The sequence below is a fragment of the Camelus bactrianus genome, chromosome 20 (assembly GCF_048773025.1).
Source record: "Camelus bactrianus isolate YW-2024 breed Bactrian camel chromosome 20, ASM4877302v1, whole genome shotgun sequence".
NCBI classification, from domain to species: domain Eukaryota; kingdom Metazoa; phylum Chordata; class Mammalia; order Artiodactyla; family Camelidae; genus Camelus; species Camelus bactrianus.
Genome location: NC_133558.1, coordinates 26444354 through 26472036, shown reverse-complemented (window position 1 = coordinate 26472036; position 27683 = coordinate 26444354). Strand labels below are relative to the sequence as shown.

At 51.4% G+C, this 27683-nt stretch overlaps 1 long non-coding RNA gene across 1 annotated transcript; it reads left to right on the top strand.

Annotated features, from left to right (window-relative positions):
* Window positions 1-609: 609 nt before the first annotated feature.
* Window positions 610-26545, top strand: LOC141574234 (uncharacterized). The gene is made up of 3 exons (XR_012501133.1): window positions 610-795; window positions 23135-23463; window positions 24932-26545. It is a non-coding gene; the product is annotated as an uncharacterized LOC141574234 (long non-coding RNA).
* Window positions 26546-27683: the final 1138 nt, after the last annotated feature.

Genomic DNA, 27683 nt, shown 5'->3' with positions numbered 1-27683 from the left:
GAATGAGCATGCTGTGTTTGTAGCTAGAGAGCAGTAGCAGGGCTGGGGCGGGAGGGATGGTAGGATCTGAGGTCAGAGATATCAACAGGGGCCTGGTCTAAGGAGTTCAAGGTGCCAGACCTTGGACTCTGCAGTCACATTTCCTGGGCCCAGTTCCCTACTTGCCCACTTATCAAGGAAGTGTCATGGGCTAGCTAGAACTCAAAAGGACACGTCTGTCACCTGGAGCAGGAAAAGGAGGAAAGCAAAGAAATGAGGGAGTAGGCCCGGGCCTGGAGGAGACTGGACAGTAAGGCTACTTCCTGGAAGCCTCTTTATTGCTTTTGGCCTCACCAAGCACTATGGAGATGGCTGGGATAAAGGCATTAAAGGCCCAAGGTCACGCTGGCACTGGGCTTGTGGCAGGCCACTGCCTTATTTCTTTCAAGTGCCTAATGAAGCAGTTGGTTGAGATGGTTAATAAACTTTTTTCTAGCTACTCTTCTCAGAACACCCATGGGAGGCTGAACTGTTTGGGACTCGGGGGTATAAGGAGAGCATCCAGAGGTGGGGGACCTCTTTGGTGATGAGCCCTGGGTTGATCTTTGGTTTCATCTTTGCCAGGGGCAGGTGCAGAAGGAACTGCTGTGTGGGGCTGGCTGGGGGCCCCCCTGTGCCCAGACCTCTCAGGTGTGTAGTTAGCCGTCAGAAATGCCTGCCTCTCCCCATCTAGATGATCAGAGGCATCGACAAGTTCTGCTTATTTACAAACACACATTCGCACCCCACAGTGCATGGGCTTCTGAAAATGTACAGGTAAGTCAAATTTTTGCAAATCTGATTCTGTTCAATGCACTTTGGTTGCTTACTGTTTAAAGAAGCCCTGTTGCAAATCCTCTTGTGAAGTAAGTAGCTCTCCTCCAATGAATATCAATGTTCATATTTCAGTCTTTCAAATATGGGAGTCCCATCTGTTCAAGTGTGTCTGTGTGTGTCTGTCTATGTGTCTCTGTGTGTGTGTGTCTGTGTGTATGTGTGTCGACATTCACTCTAGTGCATAAAAAGATCCACGAATACAAAGGGTTCCTTTCTCTACCCGGCTTTGTTGTGATACGTTGCTGGAAAAAGACACACTGTTCCAGCAAAGGGCAGCCCCCAGGCGGCTCAGATCTCTGTCTGAGTGTGTGGCCTGTCCTTCCTGGTGTCTGACTGTGGCTCCCCAGGGGCATATCCCCACAGAGGCCACCACGGGGTGAGGCCCAGAGGGAACCCAATCATTTGGGAAAAATGAAAACTGCTTGCTGCCTAGAGTGGGATGGGAAAGGAGAGACAGATGTGGGAGAAGGGGTGACTAGGAATGCTCCTGTAATTTGTTCACAAGATTGTGTTCTACCATCAATTATTCATCAGAGGAGCCACTGCTGTTTGCTTTCATTTGCGTGCAGGACAAGGACGGTGGCCCTAATGGTTGTGTATTTCCATGCCAGGAGGAGCGGCCTGACTTCCCCTGGTAAATTCAAGGCACCTCCCTGGGTATCGCCCCTTGTCTCATCACCTCACGCCACTGAACTCTGTGTGGGAAGGGGTCCCCTTCACTACCAAGCATTTGGCAAACTGGTGCAGGAGCTAGCCAAGGAGCCCCTAGAAAACTCTTCATCATTTATTTATGGTCCCTGGCCTCATCCCTGAAATAATTAGGGTCGGATATTTTCATATCATGCAGTTAATTGCCATCTGCACTGCGTAACAAGTCAGGGCACTGGGTAGCGATCTGGAGGCTCAGGAGGACGGTGGATGGACGTGAGTCATGGTGTTGGCTGCCACAGCCTGGGTACGGGGGAGGGGAGAGAGCTGTGGGAGGTGCAGGCTCAGGTTCACAGGGAAAGTGTTAAGATCCTGGCAGAAAACTAGGTTCTTAGCACAGCAGACTTCCCAGGCTGCCCCGGGAACTGTCTTATGAGCATGCAGATTTGAGATAAGAAGCCCTGGGTTCTAGCCCTTCTGGTTCCCCAGGAGTGGGGTCTTCAGTGGGGTCCCTGCATGTGTGAGATTTGTTGAGGGAGTGCTCTGGGGATAAGCTGTGAGGAAGTGAGGGGAGCAGAAGAATCTAGGCCAAGAAGCCACTTCAGGTGAGGCTAAGCCATGGCCTGACCCCATGGGGAGCCCTGGGGTTGAATGGCATGCGGAGTGGTCCCACCTAAAGACAGGTGGGTGGCTGTAAGTCCCTACCCAGTATCGCTAGCCAAGGGCTGTTCCCAGGGGAGGGGCATGTGATGGAGGCCTTAACCTCCTGGGTGTCTCCCAGGGGAGTGGCTCCTGCTGGCTAGGGACAGTCCCTTGGAGAAGGGTGCAGTGTGAGCCGTTAGCAGCCAACACTACAGCAGCTTGGGGTGAGTGCCCAGCTGGTGAAGGAGATCTGGGTGGGGCAGCAGGGGCGTCTGATATGTCTTTCCATGCTAAGACTTGTACCAGCCACTCCGAGGCCCAGTTCCCTCCCATGTGGAAGAGGATTAAACAGCTTTCTACTTCTGTCTTACGGTGCAGAGGGTAACAAACTGGCAGAGCGTGGGGAAGGCATCTTGTAGCTGTGATGTGCTCTGTAAATACCTGCTAGTATTACTGCACTGACCCTGCGCTGTTTAGGGAAGAGGTGCCCGGATTTAACTACATGTAGCTGGAGTGCACAGACCAGCATTTGGCTAGATTTATAAGGCTTCTCTCGGCTCCTTTCCCCTGGCCTGGGCTCCTTCCTTTAGACAAACCTACCTTTGGAAGGTACTATCCTTGGGGATAATTTACTAAGTGGAGAGGGTTAATTTCAGATTCTCAGCCATAGATGCTAGTGTGAGGACCATTTTCAGATGGTCTTAGACTAGAGCAAGGGAGAGGCATGAGGACCAAGCAGACAGGCTCGGGCACTGCAGGAGGTCCTCTTCCCATCCTCATGTATTTGGGGGCAGGTAGACTTGGAGGCTGGGAAGGGCTGAGCACTCAGCCCGGTGACAGTGGCCCTCCATCACCCCAAGAGAATAATAAATTCAAAGGAAGCCCTCCCTCCCTGCCTCTGCCAAACCCCCTCCTTGCCTCTCCCTGGCCCCAGCTCATGGGAAAAAGGGGACCCCCACTGAAGTGGCCCCTGTGAGATGAGCAAGGTTGCCTCTGTCTAGGGCGTATCCCAGAAGGAGAGGTAGTCACGGGGGAGGCAGTGAAGGGGGCCGGGAGGACAGTGCTCTGTTTTGACCGGTAATGGGGAGACAGGCAGCTCCTGAGAGCCTAGCTGGGCCTGTGTGGGGAGGGGAGTGGGGAGGCCGTGTCAGCAGAGCCCTCTGATGAGCCTGGGGCTGAGTGTGGCCTGGGGACAGGGAGTGTTAACATTGTCAGGGTCAGAAAGGCTGACCTGTCAGGCCTTCAAGGGAGAGGTGCTCCTTCCCACCTCAGGAAGGACTGCCGTGCCTCCCTCCCCTGCGCTGGGCGCTGCTCCCTGGGCATCCTGCCGGGTGCCCCCTCGTGATGTCAGATGTCATCCTGCTGCAGCCCAACCTGGCCTCCAGGGCGTGCCCCATCTCCCAGGGGTGGGGAGGACTGAAAAATCCAGGAAATGCAGGGGCTTGAGGAAAATGCATTTTGGTTGTCATTAGTGGGAATAGGGGATTATTTCTGGGGAAACAACTCGATTCTACCTTACAGGGCATAAGCATGGTGTGTGTATGTGTCTGTCTGTTGGGGCCGAGGCTGAGCTGTCCCCCACCCCAGGAACAGATGCCTGCATGGAGCAGACTCATCAAGGACAAGTCTGATTTAGGGGATCTTTGGCTTCACTGCTGCTTACCCAGGTCAAGGCTGGGCTGTGTGCACTGAGGTGGGGAGGACAGATGGGCTGGGCAGAGCCCCTGCCTCAGGGCCCACAGACTAAATTTACTCAGAGGAGTAATGTGAGGGGTCAGGCCTAGGGTATCGGAGAGGGGAGGCAGTGCAAATTCACCAAAGTGGTCAGGAAGGCTGCATGGAGGAGGGGTTAGGAAGGAGAGGGAGCCTGGCTAGAAGAAAATCTTGCCAGAATCATCATCATCACTATCATCAGAGCTAATACTGATTGAACACCTACTGTGTCCCAGGTGCCATTCTTGGACCTTTACATATTAACTCATTTAATCCTCACAATGACCCTGTGAGGTAAGTACTATGACTTTCATCTTAGGGACAAAGAAACTGAGGCCCAGAGAGGTTAAGTAATGGACACGAGGACACTCAGCCAGTGAGTGGCAGCATCAGGATTTGAATTCAATCAGCCTTGGTCTGGGGCCTCTACTCCTAATCAGTACACCTTTCGATACAAGCAAGCACAAACTGAGCACTTGCTGTGTGCTAGGCACCATTTTGAACCTTTTGTTCATGGATGCTTCATTGTTAAGCCCATTTTACAGATGAGAAAACTGAGATATAGAAAGTTTCACACAAGATTACTCAGGGTCACACAGCAGTGGAGCCCGCACTGGACCCCAGGTGCTCTTGAGTCCTTAGTGACCTCACCACACCTCCACATGGAGCGGGTGGGGAGGTGGTGTGGGTGAAGGCCTTGGATGTGGTACTTAGGTGTGTGGACTTGCCCTCCTGCACGGGAGCCTTTGTGTGATCTGATGACCAGGAGGAAGAAGAGACATGGGGAGGATGCACACAGACTGGGTGGAAAATGCAGCCTAGACTCAAGCTTATTATAAGCACAGGAAGCCCTATCTGGAAACTCCGCTTACCCAAGCAGTGGGGCAGGTTTTCTAGCTGAGCAGAGAGGCTCTGTCTCCTCTATTCCGTAACTTGGGCCCCACTTCCTGGGAGCTTTCTGAGGCTGGGGCAGGGTATAGGGCCTGCCTCCTCCATGGCTCCTGTGGCCTAGTTTCCAGGCAGCCTCCAGGTACAGGGGCCTAGCAGGCAGGTTATAAATATCCCCGAGTGACAGTGAGGCCTTCACTCTGACGCTGATGTGGATTAAGCTGGATATGCAGCCTCAAGGTCCTAGGCATGGCTGTGGCATCCGGTGATCTGGGAGGCTCTAGTTGAGGCTAGTGCCAAGGAGGCAACAGCAGGGGAGCAGGAGCCTGAGCCCCCTGGTCCAGCCCTGCTCAGACTTCCCTCTCACGTGGTCCAAGTTCTTCACTCCTGCTCTTACCTGCTCAGGGTTTCTCTCTAAATCTGCCCCTGCTCCCAGCTTCCTCTGCCCTCCCCCCAGCCTGCTCGCTACAGGTTTTCTCAGCCCAGTCTGGGCCCAGAGGCCCTCAAACCACAAGGCCTTGGTTAAGGGGATAGGTTGTCAGGTTGGGGGGATAGATTGTCAGGTGAGGGGGGCGGGTTGTCCCTGGAGGCAGTTCCTGGCTTTCTGCCCATCTTCACCTTCAGCCGCACCTTCTTTCCAAGTACCTCTTCCCCTACCCTTTCAGAGTGGACTTGGCCAGTGACTCTGTGTTGACTCAGCAAAGTTGTGCCCAGCTCCCTGGGCACCTTGCATGTGTATGTGCGTGTATGTGATCAAGTCCACTCTGTTTATGAAAAATGACATTTAGAAATCTCAGCGTCTCACAGCCGATAAGGACACAAAGGATGAATTTATTCTGAGAATGAGACTCAGAGGAGGCACACAATGTGTGTACAGCTGAAGCCCCAATTTTCTGAACCCTCTGACTCCCAGCCCAGTGCTCCCCAGTAACAGCCTGCCTTTGGATTTGGTTCCATATCAAAGGAGCCCCAAGAGGGCCCAGGAACCTCGGTTGGGGTTAAGGGGACATGGGCTCAGGGAGCTGGGTGCTGGAGGGGAATGGATGGACTGGCACCTGTGATGAGCATGTGATGCCCTGGGGAAGAAGCTGCAGGTGTTTGGAGAGCCAGCATAAGAGGCTCTTGGGATGGCCAGGAGGGACTATCAGCTGGACTCAGTGACCCAGTTGATGTGGACACTGGAGGAAAGATGGTGGAAATCCCAGCAGATCCTCTCAAAGACAACCTAGTGCCGCCCTCATTCAGAGACCAAGGGCCCTCCCCTCCTCCTGAAGGCTGAATGGGAAAGCAAATTCAGACCATGGCTTACCTGGAGCCTGAGGGCCAAGCTGGGTCAGGCGGTGGAGACCGTTCTGGTACATCCAGGGGAGGATATAATGCCCAATGAGCGGCCCCATTCAAGAAGGCTGGCTGAAGAAATGCATGGGCTGTCAGGAACATTTTCTGGGAACCTGACCAGGCTACCTCGGCCCCAAAGGACTCACCTCCACCATCTCACTGCCTCCAGGAAGCCCAGAAGCCAGTCAGCCTGGAAGGAGGAGGCACTGCAGGGGCCCCGGTGGCTCAGAGGTGAGTGCCCAGGCCCTCATCCTGGCACGCCTACCCAACTGGTGCCTGCACCCAAGGGGAAGAGGAGGCTGAGGCTGCCTCTGTAGGGTCAGGTTCCTGCCAGACCCACATATGAGCACCATTCTGTTCCTACAGGAGAATAAAAATAAAAGAGACTGTCAGAGACTGAAATGACCCAGAGTAGTGGAGCTGGCATGAGCTGTTCTTGGCTCCTGACACATTTGGTTAGTCTAGACACCCTTGACACAGCCTCCTTCCACCTTGGACACACAAACTCTCCGCGCAGCCCACCTGGTCCCAATGCTGAGTCCCCCAGTTCTGAGTTTGCTTACCCTCTCTCTGCCTACACGCCCAAATGTAAAGTGGGCGTAACAGTAATATCCACGCACTGGGTTGTCCTACGGATTAAACCTCAGGATTAAAGGTTAAGCAGCACTTAGAGCGGTACCAGCCAGTAAGTGCTGGGGAAGTGTGAGCTGCTATTAACGCCACTATTAGTAACTGAACCCGTTAATTAGGTGATAGCCCTAACACTTGGATAGCCAGACCCAGTAGAGTCTTTAAACATTTTCTGGCTTTCTTTGCAGGAGACCAGTCCTCACACTGAAAGTCAAAGGTAAAGAAAAGCTTGGTGATCTCACCTGGCACCAAGGCGCCACCACTGGGCATGTGCAGCCGGACACAAATGACTCTGCCAGGAGCTAGTGGTGGGCAGCCTTGCTGTGAGTGGAAACCAGAGATGCTATTTGCTGAGTATCGCTGCCTGTTGAGTGACCTACAGGCACAAGCCCTAAGAGGGACTTACCATCACTCTGATATTACAGATGGGGAAGCAGGCTCAGGGAGGTGGAGGAAGTCGCCCAGCATCACAGAGCTAGTTGGTGGAGGAGCTGGGATCTGAACCTCATCCCCTTACTTTGGAGCCATAGGTACTGGGTGCACTGAGTGCAATGCCGCACGAAGCTGGGTGCCTGCTGGGCCCCTCCTTGAGGGTCTGTGAGCAGGTGTCACACCACCTCCTGTCCCCAGCTGCCTCCTCCCCAGAGCAAGGCAGGTGAGGAATTAATGTGGAAGCACAGGGCTCTGCTACTTGCTCTGGTCGGGCTTGATGGATGCTGGGTCAGTTTTTCCTTCCTTCCTTTCTGTTCAGGCTGATAACTGTCATGCTGCTCAGAGAACATCCACTGACATTTAAGCCCCAACTCTTTCTAAATGTAGAAAAGACAAGATTGGCCCCAGCTGGTGCTGCAGGGAGGTGGCCACTGAAGGGATGGGCCTTTCTGGCAGCGTTGAAGGGGTGCGAGCCGCTGGGGCCGGCTCTTGGGCTTCCTTTGAGTGGAGCAGTGAGGACCCAGCTCTCTCTGCTGGGTCAGGAGACCTAGAGCCGCCCTGGCTGATCTGAAGGCAGAGGGGGATGTGCCACTACCCTGTTTGTGCTTGATCCTCAGCCTGGAATTCCACTGCCATAGCCACCTTTGTTTCACAGGTGGCAAACTGAGGACTCATAGCCAGGCACTTTATTTGGCCAACAAAGTGTTTCACAACTGTGACTGTGAGCGCTGTGCTAAGTCTTTCTGGTTCCTGTCACTCCCTGTCGTCCTCCTTTCTGCTGTGCGCATTCCCTTAACCTGCTTGCCACCTTGTGAATAGTGCCATTTCCAAACTTCTTGTCGATGCACGTGGCCCTGGGAAAGGTAGAACCTATTAATTCTCATGGGTTACACTTTGTGGGAAATAATTTTTCACAGCTGTCCTCCAATAACTCCTGCTGACTAGGGCTCTGGGGGTTTGAGGGTGGGCTGGGGTCATTTTGGAGCCTGGAACACTGGCTTGGACTAGAGCAGGGCAGCAGGAGGGAGAGATGGTCCTGGCCAGTGGAAGGTGGGAAAAAGTTAGGAGGTTCTTGGCCAGCTTCACTATTTTTCCAGGGTGGGTCTCAATGGGATGGATTCCAGCCACTTTTTTTTAAGCACCTACCATGGGCCAAGGATGATCCTGGATGCTTCTGAGACATGATTTAAGCCAATTGTCCCCACATCACAAATGGGAAAACTGAGCATCAGAGAAGAGTTACAGTGGACAAGAAGCCATGAGGGTCTTGCTGATACTCAGAGGGAACCGCTGTGTCCGCATGGCATTGGGGAGTCACGTTATCGTCACATGCCAGTGTCCCTTCCACTGATTCATGGAACATTCCTTCCTTACCAGGATCCAGGCTGGATAGAGTCCAGGCCTCTGGCCAGTTCCCAGGCTGATGGGAGAGGCAAGATGAACAAGTGGGAACTGTCTAACTCTAGAAGGTGGGTGCTGGAATAGTCCTGCACCAGCGCCACCGACAGAACAACCGGCAGGGTTTCCTAAGGGCTCATGGGCACAGTCTGCTTAGGGCTTCGCAGGCATTAACCCTCTCAACAGCCCGGCCAAGGAGGTACTGTCACCATCTCCATTTTAGATAATCAACTAACTGGGTCTCAGAGAGATTAAGTAATTTGCCCAATACCATATAGCTAACAAGTGCAGGGCCAGGGTTTCTTACCACAACATCACCCAACAGGTAAGAACAAAGCGCTGCAGAAGTGCAGAAGGTGGGGCAGCCACAAGGAGAATCCCCACACAGAGCTCACAACAGGTCCGTGTGCAAGACAAGTTAATGGAGACCTCTGGGGCAGGTAAGTGACCGGCCCAGAGTCATAGCAAGCAGAGAGTGGACCTGGGTTTTCATCCCAGGTGTCTCAGAGACCTCATTCATCCCTTTACCTGCACTGGCCGGGAAGGGCTCCTTAGTGATGGGGAGGAGGTGATGGTGATGAGAAATGCTACAAAGAGGGGACATCCTTAGACATTCTCAGCTCCGAAGCAGAAGCTTCTGTAATTCGGTGTATGAAGTGCTGGGCCTGCCGACCTGGGTCTGTTGGAGGAGACTCCACGTGCATGCTCTGTGCCCCATTTGAGATGCGCAGCCTGCCTCTGGCTGACGCCGTCTGAGCCTCTCAATCCCCAAGAGTGATTCCGTCTCATGGATGAGGGCCTCCAACATCTGTACCTGTCGGGCGACAAATCCAGACACACACTCTCTGTCTGGTTAAAGATGCATCGGGCCCAATTAGGCTCATGAACCTGCCTGCTGCCCGTGGATCCCTTTAGCTGAAAGCCACAAAGATAAAAGGAAATGGGGAGGGGGGGTGCAATTCATGCTGGGCACTTGCCTGCTGACACAGTGTGAAGGGTCTGGAGTAGAGACATGGGGGAGGGGCGGAGGACAGCTCCCACCACCTGCGGGACGTGGAATAAAATGCCTGCCTGGTGCAAAGCAAGGGGCCCTGTTCCCCACAACCCTGGGTCCCTATCAGGTACTTGAAATCCCAGCGCAAGTGTCACCTGCCTTTGGAGGGTCCAGCAGGGAGGGTTCTTGTCTTTTATGGCCCTGCCCCAAGCTCAACGGGGAGGGAGCTCAGGCAGCCAATGGGCAGAAGCATCCAGGAGAGCAGGTTGTTGATGGGATGTGTGCTCAGCCAGACTGCCCTGCTTCATGCCTTCCGGTCCAATTCTTCCTCACTTTGGGTACCCTTTTTTTTTTGCTAGCAAACACAACTGAGAAAAGGCACCCCTGCCACTCCCATCCATTAGCCCTTCTCCAGCCTGACTGGAGAGCTCCCAGGCAGGTGAGCTACAGGTGGGAAGACGCCAAGTGGACATCTTACCTGCTTCCCAGCAGGGCTCTGCTGAGCCTGGATTCAGCCACCTCATCCTTACTGGCTACCCCAGCCCTGTCTGATCACAGGGGCCCCAGCTGCCCCCATGATACGTTCACATGCCTTCCAGGGCAGCTGCCAGTGATGGGACACTGCCTCCTCCATTCTCCAGGCAGTACCTTACTGAGCGCAGGAGCATGTCTGCTACGCCTCTCTGGCTCTCCATGCACTAAGCGTTGGAATAAACAGGGGATTAATTCAGTGAGTGATTTCTTTGCCCACTGCTGCTCCCCGTCCTCTGCTGCACTTGGCCACCCCTTAGTACCTCCAGAGGATATTGGCAAGCTTCCTGGCCACTCACAGCTCTTGACCACCCCTGCCCTGTTTGGAAATTTCCCACTCTGGGAGACCTGCCTCTTGGGGCAAGAAACCACACTTTCTTCCCAGCGTCCCTGACAGCTTGGACACAGGCATGGACCTGGACTCTGCCAAAGGGATGCCCCTGTGGGAGGCTTTGGCTTGAGGCAAGCCTGCAGGTGCAGGTGCCTCACAGTTGCTGTTTCCTGGTCAGAGCTGTGGCAGAGGCGTCTGGCTTTGTTGGGGCGGCAGTGCTGGAGGTTCCAGGACCCAGTACCTTGAATCAGCTGGGGGAACCTTGATATGTGTGCCCAAACACGCAGCTGTGAGGTCTTGGTGGGAGCAGAGCCAAGGGGTGGGTTAGGCATTATTCCTGACTCTGTGGCCTCCCCCAAGGTCTGAGTCTGGTTCCCCCAAAGATTTAATATCATCTTTTTCTGCTTAAACTAGCCAAAGTAGGTTTGCAAACACCCTAACTGACACAGCACTCCCTAGAGTAGGTCCGGGATCTGTGTCAATAGGGTGTGTGGGTGTGTGCGTGCGTGCATGTGTATGCATTTACACAAAGTTGTACACAGAGCCAGGTGACATATAACTCCTGTCCTCAAGCTCACGAGCTGCTAAAAAATAGTAGTTGTGATGGCAGTGAAACTGTGCAGGCGAGAAGGCAGCACAGTCTGAACAGGAGGAGGTGGATGGCTGTGACCAGGACTCAGCGGGACCCTGCACGGGCAGACTGGAGGGCTGCCCATCTGGAGGTGAACGGGAGGAGGAGGGAGCAGAACAGAGATACAGTAGCATCTGCATCTGCAGAGGAGGCACAGCATCGGGCCCTCGAGCAGGACACCATCCCACCAGAAGACTCCTTTCCAGCTCCCAGGCCCAGACCCTCTGGCAGACACAGCCACCCCTGCTGTCCATGGAGCTCCTCCCCCAGGTGCTCAGGCAGCCTTTATCCCCAGCAGGGAGCTGAGCAGGGATATGAGGCTCAGGGCTTTCGGGGGACTCAGCTGCTGTTCCCTTCAAAACGCTCAACTTGGCCAGGACTGCGGCAGATAGTGCCCTTGGTGGTCTCTCAGTGAAGCACCGTAATTGCCCATCAAGGACTCTCCGCACTCTGAAGCTTGTGCCTGGTGAGGCCCCTCCTGCCTTTCCACACCCCTGCCTCTATTGTCTCCCTGTGCCCCAACGTCAGTTCCCTCTCTCCCGCCTCCCCTGCAGGTATCCCACACCAGCCCCATCCTTCCCTTTCTTCCCTCTGTCCCTTTCTTCTCCCACCACCTCTCTTAGCTGCTTGTCTGCCACCTACTTTCTCTCCACCGTGGCTCCTAACTTCTCCTCCTCTTCCATCACTCGTCTGCCTGTTCTTTCCCAGGAGCCCTGCCAGCGTCACTTCTCACCTGTCTTGCAAGTCATCCAGCTCCATGAATTCTAGGGTTGTGCTGGTGTGTCCTCCAGGACATGTCAAACTCTCCATGTGCTGGGGAACCAGACAGTGTACGATGGTCAAGGGAAGGAAAAGAGGGCAAGTGGACACTGGGAGAGTCAACTCAAGGAGACCTGGCTCCTGTCCTCCAGGACAGGGAGGGAGTGGAGGCTAGGGGATGAGGGCAGAGACAGGCTGGGGCTATTCTCTGCTTCTGTCTCTCCGTCTCTGAGTTTCTCTTGGTCATTTGTATCTCCGGCTAAGGGCAGTGTAAGTTGGAATAACTTCTCAGCATTAACCACTGCTTCCGTGAGGGAGAACGTTATTTTAATTGAGTCTCAGCTTGTTCACAGCCACTCAGTTGCCATAAATAATGGATGTCCAAATGGACTGTAAACCAGAAGGACTCAACAAGGCCACACGATGCAATTGCCACCAGCCTCTGCCTTCTGCAAGGAGCCCAGCACCCCTCTTAATAATGCATGGTCCCAGCCTGTCATAGCCAGATGCCCAGAGATCCCAACGAGGAGCCTTGTTATGCACTGGACCAAAGTGAAGCAAGGGGGAAGGAACTGGAAAATTGCTCCCCCAATCAGATCCTTCCAAAGTGAGGACAGTGAGTGCCCCACAGAGAGGTAAGGAGGGCTTCGGTCTTCAGACCATCTTGTTTATGAAAACGTCACTGAAACACTGAAACTGACCCCCACTCTCTCTCCTACATGCACCAGCAGATGGTCTTTTGGTTTGGGGCTTTAATCCATGGGTATGAATCCTGTGACCATCTGCTTACCAGGTCCCCGATGACTGCACCATTCTCTGTATACAGAGCAAGCTGCTGTTTAGAGCATCTGAACCTATTTAACACATTTGTGCTGTTTGCAGAACCTCCCTCTGTTTGTAGAGCCTGCCAACAATTGCAGAATGAGGGCTACTTGCAGACTGATGCTGTTGGCTATTTCTGCCTCTGGGATTCATAGTCAGTGCCTCTGCTCCCACACAGGGGACCTCCTCCATTCCCAAATCCAAGTTCCCACTGTGCTCCCCCTCTCTCTGGCTGCCCTGTGCCTGCCCCCAGGGTCTTCAACTCTGATCCATGGGCCACCCAAGTCAAAGGTATCCCCCACCTGCTATCCCCCTGTATTGCAGCTGTGCTCAGAAATGGTCTCTGGTAATGGGTCTTGAAAATGAACCTCAGACCTGGAGGTTTCTGGGGCAAGGGGTGTGAGGGTGCCCTGGGAGGGACCCCAGTGCTCCTCAGTGCTGCCTGGTGGGCACTATTCTCGGTGCCCTGGGGCTTGCCTTGAAAGCTCTGGGCAAACACAAGGTATTTATAAATCTCAGTGTCCGCTTTCTTCTAACACGCTCTTGTTAGTTTCGTTGTGGATGCCTGTAGGGTGGATGATGGGAACCAAGCTGTGGTTGTTTAGTGGTTTTTAGCTTTAATAGCTTTGGTAATGTAGCTAAAGCCTGTTCAACTTCTGTTGTTTCTGGTACCCAAATGCTTCAGGCAAATCAGTCCCTGGTTTTCTGGTTATCTCCTCAATGGACTAGACTCAAAGCACACAGGTCATTGGGGTATTTGAGGTCCTCAAAGGGCCAGCGGTGGCCCCTCTGGGACCTGAGTCAAAAGTGATAGCTTTGTTCAGTGGTGGCCAAGCTGAGCCTCCTGATGGGATGGCCTTCCCTTGGGCCCAGCATCGCCCCTGGCTCACTTGTCATAGACAGGATTTGAAATCACTGCTATGCTGATGACTGATGCTACTCATAACAGCTAGATTCGTACAACCCTGTGCAGGGAACTGTGTTATCACAAACATTACTGCATAGATGCTCATGAAACAGACAAGGAAAACAAACTCCAGAGACATGTGGTGCCGTCTCCAAAGGGCAGACCCCAAGTCTGCCGACTTCATACCAGTTCCCCCTCTGGGCTGGGGGTTCTTAGTCTGGTTCCAAAGGGGACTTCAGCCCCCACAGGACTTTCTGTGAATGCCTTGAAGTTACTTTCAAAAATACTGCTGGGAGGGTGTGTGCACAGCTCCCCCTGGGGCGAGGCTCTGTGCCTTCGGGAGATGCTCACAGGGCAGAGATGTAAGGATCATCTCCCATGCCAGCCCCGTGAACTGGGGCTCCCCTGGTGCTCACTGATTCACTTGGCAAATGCTTACCGAGCAGCACGAGGTGCAGGCCCATGTTAGGCCCTGTTTAGGGGAAACAGATGAGCAGAGTAGACAGGGTCCCCACCCTCATGGAGTCTTTGTTCTAGTTGAAGAGGAGATGGGCAATTAAGTCAAAATAAAATGAAAGAAGGAGTGCCTGGTTGTGAGAAGGGACATAAAATAAATAGGGACACCGAGAGACGGGTGGGAGGTGGGGAAGGTCCCCTTGTGTAGGTGACACGAAAGAGAATCTCCCTCCTCCAGGAGCCCGAGAGCTCCCTGAGGGCAGATGCCGTGTCTCCCCCATCAGACTTGGAGACCAGGAAGGGAAGGCACCATAAGTCCTCCCCTGGGTCTAGGATGTGCCATGGTGGGTAGGGATGTTCAGCCACTCTGTTGTCTTGAAATACTGACGAGTCTGAAATGGTCTTTAATTTGGAGGTCATTCACTCAGTTATTTAACAAAGACCTTCTCACTCCCGGCATTTCCGGCCTCAACACCCTGATCTTTCTGCCCTTCTGAAGAAGTTTCTATCCCTTTTCAGTCCTGCAGTTTCTTCCCCAGCGTCATATTCTAAGAATAAAGACATATAGGCTAAGGCCAGACAGACCTCCCTGCCCTCTGCTGTCCCACAGCCTCTGCTCCTGTAGCCCGGTGCCCCCTCCTCTCACCCATGAGTGCCATGCTTTAGAAAACTCCAGCAGCCTGGCCAATGCCCCCTTCACAGTGGAGCATATTACCAAAACTGGCTGTTGTAATGGTAAACTAAATGATGCCCTAATACCCAGATCCATCTTCCTGTGAAATAACTCATTATTCAGGCTCCAACTTCAGGGAATTAAGGCAAGAACAGTTAGAACAGTTCCCAGGTAGCGTTTGGGAAGCACACTGGGAGTTGCAGGCCAGGAGCACAGTGAGGGAGGGGCTGGGCCGGTGAGGAGGGCCCCCGGCTGGGCTTTGGGGGAGGACTGTCAGGTCAAGCCACCCCTCCCTGTTTTCCTTGAGAGGAGAGGTGGGCACCACCTCTGCAGAGCCAGCAACAAGCTACAGGACCCCCACAGGAATCCCTTTGTTCCTGCCGGCAGTGCTGAGGCCAGAACAGCAGCTCTGAGCAGACAGCAAGCCACAGGGACAAGCGCCTGGCCTCAGCTCCTGGAATGAGGCTTAATTCAGAGAAGGGCCTGGGGCCTCTGAAGATCACTCCATGGAGAACAGTGAAAGTGGCCTTGGGGCCAGGCTGACAGCTGCAGCTATGACCCTGTCCCTGCAGAAGGACGCAGAGGTGAAACTCAGTAAAACCACCTCAGGTCAAAGCCTCACCAGCTGAGGCCAAAGAGTCTCCAAGAGGAAGAGTAGCCCCAACTCCTGGGAAAGCAGGGGATGTGACACCTCAAGTCAGAGAAGGTGCCTTGACCCCCGAAGGCAAGAAGAGGTCTGGGAGTGCAGCGACAAGTCCGAGGAAGGGGAGGAGGCCCTGCAGGACACCCAGCCAGGTGAGGCCTCGGAGAAAAGTGTGCAGGTCAGATCTGCCTTGGGTCCTGCCAAGGGAACTCTGGGAAAGGGGCCACCCCAGCACCCCCTGGGAAGGCAGGGCCTGTAATTTTAAAAAAGAAAGAAAGAAAAAGAAAATGGCCTTTATGCACACGGGAGCCAGTGCAGGAGAGAATGTGGTTGGAGGGGAGGTGGCACTGCCTACATGAGCGGTGGAGACAAGACCTCTGCTGGAGACCCCTGGGCACAAAGGGGCTGCCTCCTCCCCACTGTTATCTGTTCTTATGTTGGCAGTGCAGGGGCCAGAGGTCACGAGGGCCTCCAGAGAAAGAGATGTGCTGTTGTTGGAGCAACTTGTCCCTCCTGATTTCATTCATTCATTCATTCATTCATTCCTCAAACATTGCAGGGTCTCCCACAACATGCTTCCACAGTCTGCCTCAGGGAATGCTGAGAACATAGCAAAAAGGTGGGAAGCCCAGGTTATAAATCCTAGCTCTGGGACAAACTGGCCATGAGACCGTGAGATAGTGTCCTCATCTGAAGAGTGAAGAGGTTGGAATCGAGCGGGAACAGCAGGGTCACCTCCAGCCCTGACGCTTGAGTGTCTGCATGGCTGAGAGCGGGAGGCCTCCTCACAATGGGATGGAGACTCTGTAGGAGTTTGGAGCAGGACCAGGATGTGCTTCTGGGGTGGGAGGCCCAGGAAAAGAGTACAAATGCCAGTTTGGAGGCTGGAGTGGGAAAGGCTGATTAAGAAAGAGCAAGAGAGGATGTGTGAGAGAGAAAAAGAGAGATGGTGAAGGGAATGACAGAGAGAGAGACAAACAGAGACAGAAAGAGGGACAAAGGAAGAGGGCAGAGAGAGAACAGGAGGGGATGTTCATGTGAAGAATGAGGAAGTAACCCAGTTCCACCTGGCTCTATTCAACACATTCTTACTCTGGAAAATCTCCCACATGCCAGGCACTGTTCTAAGTACTGGGGAACAAAGACCAGTGAGACAGTTGCCTCTTGCCATCGAAGAACCATCAGTGATCCGGTGATAAGGCAAAAAGCGAGCCAAATGTCAAAATGTTGACCAAGTCAGAGTCTCTCTTGCAAGGTGATCTTAATCTGGAATTCATGGACAGTAGGAATAGCTAACACCTCCTCTGGGTTCAGCCTTCACAGTAACCTTAGGAGGTGGGCATAAACTATCACTTCTTTTAAAGGTGAGAAAACTGAGGCACAGAGAGGTTAAGCAATATGCCCAAGGTCATGCAGTCAGTACGTGGCGCAGTCAGTACCTGGCACAGCCATGATTCGAACCAGAACAGCCTGTTCTCCAAGCCTGTGCTTAACCATCACCGTCCATGGAAGACCCTGGAACCTGGGTTGGAAAAATGGAAACTGCACTCCTCCAGCGCCAGGCAGGGTGGAAGCAGCTCACCTCCTACCAGGCAGCTTCACCCCAGAGGGGACTGATTCTTACCCTGCGTCTGCTTTGTATGATAATAAGGAGAAGTCTGGTGCTGTATAAATAAATGCACCTCACGAGAGAGGGAACAGAGAGAACTTTGTCGTGGCAAGCACTGATTCTTACAGTCGGGACCAGCCTGTGGCAAGACTGGAGAGTATGCCAGCGTTTCTCTGATGTTTTCCAAGCTCTCCCTACGGGGAGCCGAGGGGTAGGTAGAATCTGTGACTGTGGACTAATGATCCATTCTCTTTGAAACTCAGTCTTCTCATCTGTAAAGTGAACAGATTGAATTATACCCACATACATCTCATCCTGTGTCCCAGACCCCTCTTTTCCTCCACCGTATCTCCTGTCCTTCATTCCTCTCAGACATCACATCCATCAGTGCTGTATCAGAAACTGGTTCAGGCAGTGGGGCCTGGCAGGCAAGCAGTTCCCATCTGACAGATTGAGAAACAGGTAAATGGCTGTCTTCATCGATTAGGAATCATTCAACTACCTACATCTGAAAAATAAAAAATAATAGTAACTTAAACAAGATGGAAGCTTACTGCTATTGTAAAAGAAATTCAGAGATGAACCAACCACACATACAGGGTGGATCTTCAGTTTCAGGCACCTGGGCTGCCACCTCATAGTCCGGAATGACTGCTAGAGCTCCAGCCTTTGCAGCCACATTCCAATTAGCAAGTAAGAGAAAAGAAATTAAGAATATTGCAAATAAATAAATAAATAAAAAGAATATTGTGCATTCTCCTTTTTAGGAAGGCTTCACAGAAGTCTCACGTAACCTGTCCACTTAGCTCTCGTCGGCCAGAACCTAGTCATATGCACATACTTGGCTACAAGGGAATATAGTTTTATATGTAAGCTGAGTTTCAAGCCCTGTGCTCAGTTAAGGGATTTTTTTTGCTACAAAGGGGGAAAAATGGATATTTTGTAGACACCTAGCAGTCTTTGCCATTTTCTCTTGACTTTAAATATGCTGACATCCAGGGTGATAGAAATGGTCATCCAGGTCTGTCACAGAAGGTGGGGTCCAGGCATCAGCATATACGGACAGGAGTCCAAGCTTCTAGACTTGGCTAGAGTGGGAGAAGTTTCAGATGGGGTCAGTGACATGAGGCAGGAGCTCTCAGGGCATGACGTGACAGCTGTGCTGCCTGCCCAGGACCGCCACCCTCCCCAATTTCCTGTGCCCTGAACCCGAGGCAGCCCCAAACCTCAGTGGCTAAGTTGCCCAGCTGTGGGGTTTGGGAGCCAAGAAACGGGGAGCCAGGCAACTCATTACACCAGGCATATGGCCTGGGAGAGAGGGAGAGTGAAGAAATGGGAAATGTCAGGTGCCTGGACCAAGGACAGAAAGGTCTGAACTCCTTGTCAGGAGGAGAAGTTGACTTATGGCCCCAGGGTGGGTCCCCACAGAAGGGAGAGCTGGGCCCTTGTTAAGGAATGGGAGGAGGGGCGTCCTGGAAGCGGGTTAATAGCAAGCCCCCACCCCATCCCATAGAAGGGAAATGGTATTCTAAACAGAATAAAGCTTGGGAGACAAAACAAAGCTATTTCGCTGAATAAATGTTCTGCATTAAAGCAGCCAGAATAGCGATGAATTAAACATCAGGTCTGAATGAAGGGAAAATGCCGTGATTTATAATTGCTTCAGGCAGGAGGCAGCCTGGGAGAGAGGCTGAGGCCCCATTAGGGACCAGGTTTCTCCACAGAGGTGCGGAAGCATCGGGAGGAGATGTGGGCCGCCTTCAGGGTGGGGAGACTGGAATGGAGTCTTCTAGAAAAGCAGGTAGCCTGGGGAGATGAAAGAAGTGCGTTCAGGCAGCCAGGAGGCCCGCCTGCTTGTCTTAGCTCTGTATGAACTTGGCTAAGTTGCTTGGCATCTCTGGCCTCCTTTGCCCATTTGTCTGATGGAGAAAATGACACCTGTCTCATCTCCCTTGGTTCTTGGGAGGATAAAGGGAAGTAATGGATGATAGAGGGCACTGCACATGTCATGTGCTGCTGTTACTTCTTGGTCTCATCATCGCTGTGAAGGCAGCGATGACACCAGTGCTGAGTCTCCTGGCTTCTCGTAGGTGATCAGTGTTTGGGGAGGCAGAAGGCAGGAAGGGCTAGAACAGGATGTATTGGCAAGTGTTGGGAGGTGTCTGTCAGAACAGCTCCATGTTAGATGGGCTTATCTTCCTGCAGGCAGTGGGGTGTAGTGGTTCAGATCCTGGGGGCCTGGCTTGGGGGGTCCCAACTCACCCACATATTAGCATGTGACCTCAGGCAAGTTATGAAACATCTCTGCACCTCAGTGTCTTCCTCTGTAAGATCAGTATAGTAATGGTACCTCATTGCAGAGAGTCCTTGTGAGGATTAAATGAGTTAATACACGTGAAACTCTTGCAGTGTTGCCTGGCACATAGAAACTTCCCTGTAATTGCTAGCTCTTACTAAGCTTCTAATGCTGAGCACATCAACTAAATGTCTAGAAAAGAAGCCATGGCTGGCCTGATAGGCTCCGAAACACTGCCAAAGCCATGTTACTCATAACTCTGCTCTGCACAGGAATCCCCTGGGGATCTTGTGAAAATGCAGATTCTGATTTAGCCGGTCTGTGGTGGGGCCTGAGATTCTGCATTTCTAACCAGATCCTGGTGATGCTGGGACCACATGTTGAGTCCTGAGAGGCAAAGGGATGTTCCTGGTGAATCCCCCTGGTGCCTGTAGGGCTATTTCAGGAGGCTGTTAGGTCAGCAGGTTTGCACTGCTGCACTCCACTCCCACCTTCTGCTGGAAGGCTGCCTTCCTGAAAGAAGGAATCATCGGGATACAACAGGGATGAGCCTTGATTTTCAACTGACAGAACTTTATCAACTCACAGAACACTACCCAAAAGGCTCAGGCTGTCTTGCTGGGAGATTCCTATCTATTACAAAGAACATAGAAATTCATCCCTAAAAATTCCCAGTGGCTGACGATGGTGCCAAGGCTGCTGGGAGAAAAGTGGTGAGTGGGCGGCGTAGCTGCAGGTAGATCCCCAATGGATGCCCCGATCCTGGTGGGGCTGACAAGCCTGTCCCTTGTGGGCTGTATACCTGGGGCAACTAACCTTCCCTGAGCCCAGCTTCTTCAGTGATAAGTGAGGGTTACAAGAGACCCTGCCTTATAGAGCAGTGTTTACGGGTCTGAAAACTTGTCCAAGATTGTTAAGTGAAGAAAGCCAATTGCAGAAAAGCTTGATTCCATTAAAAAATATCCAATGATACACATTTGTAACCTCATGGGAAAGTCTAGAAGAATATATATCATGGATAGTAGTTATCTTGGGGAGGGAGAGGTGGGATCATGAGGGCCTTTTACTGTCAATAGTGTGAATTTCTATATTGTTTGATTTTTAAAATAATGAGCATGCATTACTTTGATAATCAGAATGCCTCCATTAAAAAAAATCTGCTTAAAAATGGCTAATGCCAACCTTATAGGCTGTTGTGGAGAGACAGCATTTGGCACTGCCCCTTCTCCTAGCCAGCACAGATCATAGGATCTGGGGTCAGAAGGCCTGGGTGAGAGTTCCGCGTTGTCACTCGATGGCTGTCAAATTTGGGTAGGTCCTATGTCTCCCTAAGCCCTGGGTTCCTCATCAGCAAACTGAAAATGATAAAAAATACCTAAACCAGGAGGTCAGCATCCTGAGTACCAGTGAAGACAGAGTGACACCAACCCCCCCACCCCACCCCAGGAAGGAGGAGGAGAATAGAGAAAGTCTGGGATCCCCACTGAGCTCTTAGGGTAACAAAATTGGGGTTTTCTCTGACTAGCAAGGAAAGGGAAGTCCCTTTGCCCAGACTATGGTATGGCTCTAAGTACCCTACATACCTGTCTGAAAACTTTCATGCCCCTGAACCTCTGTTCAGCTGTTCCTGCTCCCTGGGATGCCCTTTCCTCTTCCGCCTGGCTGTTTCCTGCTCATCCTCCAAGACTTGGCTCCTCCAGGAATCTCCCCTGAGCCTCCTGCCACAGCCTGGGGACAGGGGCCCCTCTTGGGGATTCCCTCAGTAGGCTACATTTCTTTTTGTTTCCCATTTAGGACTGAGAAGTGAGCTGGTCACTTTTTAATCTGTGGCATCTGGCAAAGTACTGGGTGCATATTTTTTTATTTTTATCTATCTATCAGCCTTTTACACCTTTTGATTTAAGCTCTTAGATTATCCTGAGATTTCCTGGTTGGTTCTTCCATGCCAACACAGGGGTCCTTCTGTTCTACAAAGGGGCAATAGGAGAGGGCAGGATTGCTAGGGTGGTGGTGATGGCATGGTGCCCTCTAGTGGCCAGGTACAGAGGCGGCTGCAGCATCTGGGCCAGAGAAAGAGGGTAGGAGTCAGGTGGGACACTGGCCCACATAAAACCAATGAACGTCCCTAGGAGCAAATAAGTGAGTAGGGGAGGGGGGTTGTTGTATTAGCTCTTTCTACCTCCATAGACCCAAGTAGGGGCTGTGGTTTGGCGTAAAATCATTAGAAAAGAGAAGAACCCCAGAGACTGCCCCCTTGTGGAGAGCAAGAGGTAGCCACGTGGAGGTGCCTCAAGGGCAGAAGGATGGAGCAGAGATCTTTTAGGTGGGTAACTGAGAGAGGGATACCAGTGCGTGTCTCCTCCTCAGATGTTGACCTATGCCTGAGAATAGAGAGGCCCTTCAGCTAGGGGGCTGGATCAGTTTTCTCTGGCAGGAAAATCATATTTGAAAGCCCCTTGGTCCTCCCAGTATCCTTCCTGCCCTGACATCCTAGGATCCATGAGGCTTCCTTATTTCTCCATGGCCCCTTCTCTAAAGCCTGTCCCAGGGCTATGCTCAGAACATGCCGACTGCTCCAACAGACATAAGACATTTCCTAGGGATATAGCCATACAGAATAAGACTGAGGGGAAAGTGTTCAGTATAAAACTGAAACAGTGCTCTTTCTCCAGGCCATGTGAGGAATTTCCAAACCTACAAAAGCCATCTGGTCCAGCCCCCTGACTCATACCCATAAACCAGGGTAGGCAGATACTGGTCAGGCTCTTCTTTCTTATCATGTGACACCGGTAACATTATCAGACCTCTTGTCTTTCAACACCTCTAAGACCTCACTTTCCCCAGTCGCCCTTTGTGCCTGGCCCTTTGTGGAACCAAGGAGGGGCCCACCGAAGTGTCCTGAGAAGAAGGGACAGCCAAGGGAGGTGATGACTTCACCAGAACCCCAGTCACATCCTCCAGTCCTCCATATCACTCCCTTTTAACCAAGGTTCGCTGCCTGGAGTCAAACTTGAGTCTTTCTTGCTGCAACATAACCCAGGTTCCCTAGTTATGTCCCCCTAAGCTAGAGAGAGTCTCATTAGTCTCTACTTGCCTCCCTCAGCCCCACTTAACTCCTACACCCCCACCAGGAGGCTTTTCCTACTGGTTCTATTTTTTTCCTCCAACTTTTCATCATTTCTTCTATTGGCTCTGGCTCTCCTCCAGAACCTCCAAATCCTTTTTAAATGTGACAGCTAAAATAAGATGCCAGGAGAAGGCCAAGTGCAGTGGGATGATCGCACCCTATCTTGCGTGTGCTGCTTTCTCCTTCCTGGGCCCTCCCAGTGGTGGAGGCTGGCCCTTCACTGAGGATGTTATCAGGTCCCCTACGATCCTGGGCCCCCTTGGGTTTTCTCCTCGCCTCCACCTGAATTGGCGGGGCTTGTGCTTAACTTCTAAAATCCTTGCCTTGTATTTCACCTGTCCTGATTGGATAATTTTTCTAATCCATCAAGTTTCTCCTGAATTATATTCTGGCTCCCTTGTACTGAATGTTTTCCTTGTAGTGCTCCAGCATAAACCAGAAGCTAGTTCTGGTCCTTCTTTTATTCATTTGCGATTCACTCATCCATGTATAGTCAAAGCTACTTTTCCCCCTTTGCACCAGCCACTCTGCTAGCTTGGGGAAAATGTCATGCCCGAGGCAGTCCCTGGCTTCTGTGGTGATCGGTCTCAGTGAGGACCATGGACATGGAACCAGGGCTGCTCTGTGGAAGGCCAGCGGAAGAAGACGGGTGCTGATGTGACAGGGGGACTCATTATAGCATATAGCAACTGTATTTTGCTAATGTTAGGTATGCTGCGGTAAAAAAAAAAAAAACCAGAATAAAAACAAAACTCCAGATCTCAGTATCTTAATGCAATGAAGATTTTCTCACACATGCATTTGGTCGTAGGTTGTGTAACTCTACAGGGACCATGGCTGCCTCTGTCTTGCGGTGTCGTGTCAGCCCTGGCCAGCTCCCGGCTGACTGTGGCAGAAAAAGGACTACGGGAACCCTCACACCTGCTTTTACGTGCCTTGGATTGGAGGAGACCCACATCGCTCCTGCCCACTCGCCATTGGCTGGGACTGGTCACGTGCCCCACCCCTTCCGCTTAGGCTCAATGGAGGCTGGGAGATACAGCCTCGCCGTGGGCTCTGGCTGAGTGGCGGGCTGGTCAACGCGAGGCATCGTCTCTCCCACACGGATTTACGTGGCCGGAGCCTAGAAAGAAAAGCTCGGTGAGTCACTATCACCACAGTCAACCCTTTCTCGTCAGCCACCTGCCTCCAAAGCAGCTCTTGGTCTTAAAGACGCCTGCTATGCCTTACCCTGGGAGGCCCCACCGTCGGGTCCCAGCCTTGGGGCAGTCCGCGGAGGCCTTAGCCCAAACCCGAACTAGCTGTGGGGTCTTGACTAAGTGGCCTCACAGCGGGTAGAGGGTGGGCTGGTCACATCCCACTGTGTTGGTCTTGGACCTGTTGTTCTCAAATCCTTCCGCTGCCCTGCATCTCAGAGGGCTGGTCGGTGCAGGCTGCCTCCCCCAACACTCCATGTTGGCCGGGTTTCATCTCCCCGGCGGCGTCAGGAAGCGGAGGGTCAGGAGAGAAGCAGCGGGCTCCGGGGTTCTCTCTCCCCGCCTGGAGCAGCTATGGCCCAGCTCCTGGTCTAGAGGCCGTCGCGGTCCCAGCTGTCCCCGGTGGCTCTAGCTCCCAGGCTCCGTCAACACCCCCGCTCCTCCCCTCTCTCTCTCCAGGCTGAGAGCTGGCAGGGGCTTCTCAGGATTGCTCATTTCCAGGTTACTTCTGGCTCTTGACTCCCCCAGCATGTGTGTAACCAGGCCCTCTCATTATTTTCCCTCCACTGTGCATTTGAATTTGATTTCTGTTTTCCTGTTTAGATCGTGACTGATAGACCAGTTCCTTGGCAGGACCCTGGCAAGGGTGGTGGGAGGGAAGCAGAGGGAAAGGGAGTGGGTGTTAAGTCAGGTAGAGAGCATGAAAAATAGAAATTAGGTGCAAATGATGGTCCTACTCCCTCTTTGTGGTCTCCAACCCAGACCTTCAACCTCCCCAGGGCTGTGTCCTCCAAACTAGTCCTTGGCCAGAGAAGGTGGGGGGAGGGAGGAAAACGTGCATTAGAATAAGCTGCGGCTGATGCCCTCTAGGTTGGCGCTGAGACAAAGGGATAAATGGGCACAGCTGAGCTCTCCAAGTCAGAACAGAATTTTCTAGGAGCTTCCTGCAGGCAAGGCCCATGTTGCCCCATCCATCCCAAAGCCCTGCGCTGGGAAAGCTCATGGGGGAGATGTTTGGGTGCCGGCAGGGCCTTGCCGTATCACATAAATCATCCCCAGGAAGGCGACCTGTTCCTCAGCCAGCGGGCTGGGCTAACTCCACTATCCATCCTGGCCTTGCTCACGGCGGCCCTGGCCATGCCTGCTGAAGACAGCTGGAGTTCTCTGTATGCAGAACAGCTCCGAGGTGTGGAAATAAATAAAATCAGAAACCATAAATATACCCACTGGCCTCACAGGAGGTGAACCAGCAGCCCCCTGGGGAGCTAGGCTTCGCTTCCAAGGAGTTGATTAAATTCCAAACCAACCAAGCACCGTCCCTGGGAAAGGTAGGTCCAGGGCTCTGGGAAACGAATAAGATCACAAAGTTTTGTGTTTTTGTTTGTTTGTTTGTTTTTGTTTTTTAAAAACAGGGACTTCAGAGTGAGAATCAGAACTTTAAAACTGTATGGGACCTTCCTGGTGGCTCTCAGCCCTGGCAGCACATTGGGATCACCTGCAGAGCATTTTAAAAGAGAGAGAAAGGCCAGACTCCTCCCCTTCCCAGTCCCTGAAGATGCTGACTCAGTAAGGCTGGATGGGACCTGAGCTCCTCAGATGAAGAGCTCCTGAAATGCCCCCCAGTCCAGACACTTCAAGCTCCAATGATAAGGAACTCCGGGGTTCTGAGAGTGAGGCCAAGGGGTTTTTCCACTCAGTGGAATTATGCAGCTCTTCCCAATTCACAGAAGAAATCAAGTTAATAGAGAATGATCTATATTTAAGGTTTGCCCCCTATAAATTTTTCCTCCTCTATTCTACCTGATGCTGCATGCCTGTCTAACCAGTGAGAAACCAATATGAACAGGAAATCTCAGAAGCCATTGATCACATCTACTTTGAAGACTTTTTTTTTTTTGTAAGCTCATGTGCTTGAGCTTATGTTTCTGTATCATGTTTCTAGCACAAATGTAATTAAAGGTAGCATTTCTAGGCAATTTAAGCCCTGGATAACAGAATCAGGTAGCAGTTCCCTCAAATCTTCTTTAGAGTAAAGTGAGTTAAATATAAATAAATACAACCCCATCTTTTGACCGTGCTCCAGAGGGCCATAACTTACATGGTACAGCCCTTCTAGAGGTCAAGACACAAACCCTGAAACTAATCTTCCAGGGGTGAATGTCAACCCTACTGCTAATTAGACAAGTGAGCTTGAATAAGGTAATAAACGTCCCTGTGCCTTAGTTTCCCCACATGGGGGACAGGGATGATGAATGGTACCCACTTCACATGGCTGTTCTGAGGACTAAATAAGTCTGTGTATTTAAAGCTCTTTCCCCAGCACCTGGTGCTTAGTAATGCTATTAGTTAAACACATTTTAGGACTCAGTGGGGTTGTCGGATAGCAGAGTTAGTATCTTTAAAGAGGATGCTTCAGTCAAAGGAATCGTCCTTTATCCATTCTTTTTTTAAAAACAATTATTTTTTTTAAGAACAGTTTTAGGTTCACAGTGAAGCTGAAAGGAAGGTACGGAGATTTACCATATACTCCCCGCTCCCACACACACACACACACACAGCCTCCCCCTTGAGATCAGCCGTCAGAGTAGTACATTTGTTGCAACTGATGAACTTGTATTGACACATCATTATCACCCAAAGTCTATAGTTTACCTTAGGGTTCACTCTTGGTGTTGTACATCCTGTGGGTTTGGACAAATTTATGATGACATGTGTCCTTCATTATGGTATCATACAGAGCATTTTCACTGCCCTAAAGATCCTCTGTGCTCCACCTATTCATTCCTCTCTCTGCTCTAACCTCTGATCTTTCTATTGTCTTCAGTTTTGCCTTTTCCAGAATGTCATAAAGTTGGAATCATATAGTAAGGAGCTTTTTCAGATTGGCTTTCTTCATTTAAGTCTCTTATGTATCTTTTCATGGCTTGATAGCTCATTTCTTTTTAGCCCTGAATAATATTTCATTCTGTAGATGTACCAGTTTACTTATCCATTTGGTTGCTACCAAAGGACATCAGTTATGAATAAACTGCTATAAACATCCATGTGCAGACTTTTATGTGGACATGAGTTTTCAGTTCCTGTGGGTAAATACCAAGGAGCACGACTGCTGGATCGTATGATTGGAGTATGTTTAGTTTTATAACAAACTATTAAACTGTCTTCCAAAGAGGCTGCACCATTTTGCATTCCCGCCAGCAATGAATGAGAGTTCCTGTTGCTCCACATCCTCCCCAGAATTTGGTGTTGTCAGTGTGCTGGATTTTAACTATTCTAATAGGTGTGCAGTAGTATCTTGTTTTAATTTGTATTTCCCTGATGACATACAAGGTAGAGCATATTTTCATATACTTATTTGCCATCTGTATATCTTCTTTGTTGAGGCATCTGTTAAAGTCTTTGGCCCACTTTTTAGTTGGGTTTTTTTTTTTTGCTTATTTTTGAGTTTTAAGTGTTCTCTATACATTTTGGATAATAGCCCTTGATCAGATGTGTCTTTTGTAATTATTTTCTCCCAGTGTTTGGCTTATCTTGGCATTCTCTTGACGTAATTTTTTAAACACACAGAAATACATGAATCGGTCTCCTTTTAAAAATCCAGACACTATAGCAGCATATAGAATGAAGAAGTAACAGTGCCTCTTTGGGACCAACCCCACCCAATGCCACTTCCTCCTGGAGAAAGAGAGCCTCTGCTGTCCAAGCACTTTGAGTTCTGCTAAGTTTTTTTTCCTGAGAATCAACAGGTAATTAAGGCACAGATCCTGTTCTCTAGGGACTGGCAATCTGGGAGGGCAGGCAGACAAAATAAAATACAGTAGAGAATGGCAAGCGGAAGAAGACATCTAAGAGGAAGAAGCACGTGTAGTTTTTTTAGCATTACCCGTGAGGGAGGTTGCAGGGTGGTTCTGGTACCAGGTGAAGAGCTAGACCAGTGGTTCTCAAAGTGTGGTCCTTGGACTGGCAGTTTCAGCATTGCATCATGTGGAAGTTTGTTAGAAAGGAGATTCTCAGGCCCACCCGGACCTGTGAATCAGAGTCTCCAGGTGGGGCCCACCCAACAATCTGAGTTTTTCTCAGCTCTCTGGGGGATTCTGATGTGCCCTGAAGGTTGAGAACTATTGCCCTAGACGAACTCATACCTCTAAACTCACTCCCTGAGAC